Source organism: Eucyclogobius newberryi, unplaced genomic scaffold (genome assembly GCF_026437365.1).
Source record: "Eucyclogobius newberryi isolate DKJ021-1_F unplaced genomic scaffold, fEucNew1.0.hap1 SCAF_6, whole genome shotgun sequence".
Taxonomy (NCBI): Eukaryota; Metazoa; Chordata; class Actinopteri; order Gobiiformes; family Gobiidae; genus Eucyclogobius; species Eucyclogobius newberryi.
Window position 1 is genome coordinate 27,026,588 of NW_027316278.1, and position 5,371 is coordinate 27,031,958.

A 5,371-nucleotide genomic window follows, 5' to 3' on the forward strand; every position below is an offset into this window, starting at 1 on the left:
AAATAACTCCTTCTGATCCGCGCAGAAAAATTACACTAATCATTTTTACTACTCCGCAGTCAAAAGTTTGCATCTGATAGGAGCGTGCACACACGGTTTTTGTTTTCTTTTCTTATGGATTTTGCCGTTTTGCCCCAAGGCATGAGCGCAACACCTATTACGCTAAATATAGGTTGGTTTCCTTCAAGTGCCATTTTTCAAGCATGTGTCATGTCTGAGTTGACGTAAAACAAAACAGATCTCCAGGATGTCAGTCACTCGGCCACAGCAGAAGAAAAATGTGCTGAAAAGAAAGTATCATTTTTTAAAGATAGATCAACGCAAACATGGATGGGAGTGCTACCTGTCCCGTGTGACGAATGCTACAGCTCACACCATATGTACAAGTTCAAAGGGGGAAATATCATTCTGTAAAAGTAATGAATACCATTTACGTAAAGTTGTGGTATCTGACTTTCATCTTGTAAATGAGTAAATGTTGTTATTTTCCTCCCATAAAACAAAATCAGCGCTTTGTGATCAAAATTGGACCACTGTGTGCTGTTTGCGTTTAATTAAAAAAAAGTATTTTATCGATTGCAGACCATCGCTGGAGTCCTACATCTGAGGTACATCGTTTTAAAGTCAAATGGAATATTAGTGTTGAAGACAATCCGCAGTGCCTCATTGATCTCAGTCCAGTATTTGTGAATACGAGGGTGGTCCCAAAACACATGCTAATTATGAGCATCTTGGCAACCACAGCATCTCTGGTAGTTAGCAGATCCCTGTGAGCAGTGAGCACTTTGACATGGTGTTATTTCACTAGCAAGGACCACAACCCCGGCTACGATGCAAAGTGTTTATTGGCGTACGAGAAACAATAACAACACAAATGAACAGAAATGGATGCTGTTTTGGGGCCTGATGAGGGATGTGGGCTCCTGGGCCTCGATACCCCCATCTCGGAGATAAATTAGAAGAATTAAAAGAAGGAGAGAGGGAAGGGCATGAAGTCACGAACGCTGACGTGTGTGACCTGGATGCCTAAATAGTGTAGCCGCAGGAAGGGGCGTGAAAGGGGTGTGGTCTTGCTCCCGAACTTAAGATAACAAACTTATCTTCAAAAAGAAACAAGACACATTTCTCCAACTGAATTCCTTCCAAATATGAGATCTTGTGGTCCTCTATTGAGATGTACACACACTTTTCCATTCCTCTTTTACCATCTCTTTCCGCACTATAGGTCACACTGGATTATAAAGCGCACAGTCAATGAATGGTCTATTTTCGATCATTTTTCATATATAAGGCGCACCGGATTATAAAGCGCATTAAGCGAAACAAAGCGTGTAGCACACAAAATCACTTCAAGGTCAGTGAGGACAACCAGAGTTCATTCATATATAAGGCGCACTTTTTTGAGAAAATTAAAGGCTTTTAAGTGCGCCTTATAGTGCGGAAAATACTTTATTTAGCAGAATGATTGTCCAGATTATAAATGAATTTGTATAATTTAGATCAGATTTCTATGCCTTGATAAATATGTCAAAGCTTTTCAGTTGTTTTCTTTTGCAGTATGGTTAAAAAAAAAAAAAAAAACATTTGTATATTTTGTAATCCAGGCTCTGAATCTCAGGTCGGTGTTTTTTGGTGCAAAATGTCATAGACATTTTCCGTACGCTTCTCGCCCTCTTTGAAGATTTAATTCCTTGTGTAAAAAAAAATAAACACAAGCGAGTGTAACTAGCAATTATCCTCCTCTGAGCTTGTTTTCTGGTGGTTTTGTGAGCGTCTAAGTGGTTTCCGTACCTGGGGCAGAGCACGGACCACCTGCCTGTAGCTGCGTGGAGCCTTGGACCTGAGCTGTGCAGAGGCAGTGACAGTGGCCCCGGGCTGAGAGCTGACAGACGGGGGAAGTGCTGTGGTTACAGCGGGGGAGGGGGGACGGCGTTCAGGTACGGCCTCGGGAGTACACGCCAACATTCTTTGTAACGTTTGAGGTGGTCGTGGTTCTTTCCAATGGCATGCAACATATCAGAATTTTCTTGTCAAACTAAGATAATGTTTTGTTAAAATGAAGACGGAATAATAAATATATTCATAATAAGAGCCGCTCAAAGCATACAGAAAGTACGTCATAGTTTTTAATCATTTTTACTTTTACAGTAGAAAGTACCTGCCCTCAGATGTAAAATTAAAAAGTATCCCCTGTAAAACGTACTTAAGTAAAGTACAGTCACCTAAAAAAAAAAAATCACTTAAGAACAGAACTTTTATTTTTCACGTTCCACCACTGCTGTAAATTTACTGTAAGGCCATATTCATGTGCATATAACTGATGTAAATAAGAGTGTTTACTTACCATTAGTATTAGTATTATTTAGTCTTATGCTAGCTATTTTTACTTTACTTTATTATTATTTTTATTTTTATTTTTTTATTTTATTTATTTATTTATTTTCCTCCATTCTCTATTAAGATATGAGAGGAGTTTTGTTAATAAGAGTTTTTTGTTTTGTTTATAAGAGTTCTTCTATAAAAAGTGTTTTTTTGAAACTTCCTATAAGTTATCTGTCCTTTCCTCCTGTATCTACTGTGTTGTAACACTTCCCCATGTGTGGACAATAAAGGATTATTTTATCTCTTATCTTAATAATAAGGTAACCGCTTGTGGTCATTGCACATTTGCATTGCACTAAACTCTATCAACTACAATAAGGCAAAACTCTTTCAAGGCAGTCGTGGACCACCAACGTATTTGGCAATTCTTACTTTCAACAGGCAAAATAACAACTTTTACTCTCTCTGTAGCGCATTTGAAGAAGATGTGTCTTTTGGCTCATACATTCACCTACAGTGCAGCTTGTTTGTACCTCCAGAGTGCAGACGCCTCTTTCCTGCAATTATGTGTGGGCAGTAATAATGGAGCTCTGGTTAGACGTGCGCATGCTTTTTGTTTGGAGTAAATCCATGGCAACAGGATTCTGTGTGACTCTGGGATTGTAATGTGTGACATCATGGGACTAGACATTTAGAAGAAAAGCAGAAACAGGGAGTTTGTCTTAGCATCCTGATTTATTACAGACATATTTGGGAACATGAACTGTCTCACACTAAATATCTGTGGGTGTAACTATTTTGTTTCATATTTTAGGCTCAAGTGCTAAAACATTTAAAAAAGATAGTTTATGTCTTAGAATGATCTATAAAGGAAATGTCATGTACATTATACTAACCATACTCAGAATCAGAATCAAGTCTACTTTGGGACTACTTCTACCAGGATGGACATATATAGTGGCATCAGCTATAAGAAATATTGTAAAAATACATTCTAAATTGTATTAGTTTGGTTTTGTAAGACCTTATGCCTGGTCTACTCTTTGCACATTGCACGACCCTTTTGTCCAGAGTTCCAGGTGCTATGGGGATTTATATTTTGCAGTTTAATATTTGCTGAATTGAGTTTGTGTCAATTTAATCTACATTTTTGTCTTCTTTTGGGTTTGTATAGTCCTGTGTGTAGTGTGCAGTGTAATCCTATTTTAGACCTGGTTTAGCTCTAGTTTAGACCTAGAATAGTCCTTTTTTTAGACTTGATTTTGATCCACGTGACCCTCCGAAATCTACATATGCACTTCTGGTTAACTGCTTTTACACTATATTTGTACTGGAGCAAAACAGAAGAATTAAAAAGCAAACAAACACAAAACATATTACAATGTATTTCTCTTAATCTTAAAATATAACTGTGTTTTCTCAATAAATCAAAATACTAAAGTTAACCTCCTGACGTACCTACGTCATAAGGCGCTGGTACAACTGGCAGCCCGGTGTAAACGCTCTATCTTCTTTCTCACACTTATTGTGCTTTATCTCCTATATTTTGTAAATATAGTTAGTATATTTTTTCTATTTTACTGTACGATAGGGACACGCGCTGGAATAGTTTTTTATTCAACTGTTTTTGACTTTTTTCGGCTGGATTTGAGCGTTTTTCGTTGTGTTGTTGTGACGTGAGCTAGCTCCGAGCGAGCCCACCAGCCCCCCCCCCCCCCCCCCCCCCCCCCGCGCCCTCCGGCCGCGCTAAAGTACGGCGTGTCGTCGGTACACGTTTATATACACGTTTATATGAAAGAGGAACTCCACGAACGATCAGGACACGCACTGGAATCGCTTTAAATTAACTTGTTTTGACTTTATTCGGCTGGATTGAGTGTTTTCGTCGTGTCGTTGCGATGTGTCTTGGCTCTGAGTCCCCCGGCTCCGGCCCCGCCCCCCGGCCGGCGCCGTACCGCATTTACACAAAGGAGGAACTCATGAAACTGCGGAGAACAGTCGTCTTACCCGGAGATCGCCACGTTATCCCGGCGGACATCCTAAGGAAAACGCAACGAGGCAGACGGGCTGGACGTAAACTCCGAGAGAAGAGAGGGACAAACAGGAAGTCGGTTCCCGCCGTAGTCATGGGTAACGTGAGGTCCCTTCAAAATAAAATGACGGAAATAGCGAGCCTCATGCGGTCCCAGAGGATTTATATGGACAGCAGCGTCTTGATTTTCACAGAGACCTGGTTAACAGCAGAAATGCCAGACTCTATTGTAGGTTTGGACAATTTTCATCTGCTGTGAGCGGACAGAACGAGAGAATGCTTGAAGAAAAGAGGTGGAGGTCTGGCGGTGTATGTGAACACGAGCTGGTCCAAACCCGAACACTGCACAGTGAGGGAGCAGCTATGTAACAAGGATATTGAACTATTGGCTATTGGCATGAGGCCATATTATCTGCCCCGGGAGTTCTCACATGTGATTTTGATCGCAGTCTATGTGGCCCCGTCTGCCAATGCTGAAAATGCTTGTGAAGCACTGCTCTCCTGCACTTGTAGGCTGCAAACACAGCATCCACAGGCTCTCTTCCTCATCTCTGGTGACTTTAACCACGCTTCTCCCTCTTCTGTTCTACCAACATACACCCAGTATGTTACCTGCCCCACCAGAGATAATAGAACATTGGACTTGTTTTTTGCCAACACCAAGGAGGCTTATTCCTCTTCCCCCCTCCCTCCCCTGGGCAGCTCGGACCACAACCTTGTACATCTGAGGCCTGTGTATGAACCCATCGTGCGCAGGCAGCCTGTGGTGTCCCGTGAGGTGAGGATGTGGTCTGCTGAGAGCGAGGAGGCTCTGAGGGACTGCTTCAGCACCACTGTCTGGACTGAGCTTTATGACCCACATGGGGAGGACATCAACACCATCACAGAGTGCATCACGGACTACATCAACTTCTGTTTTGAGAACATTGTTCCCTCCCGGACGGTGCGGTGTTTTCCAAACAACAAGCCATGGATTAACCGTGAACTGAAGGCTCTGCTGAAGGAGAAGAAGAGAGC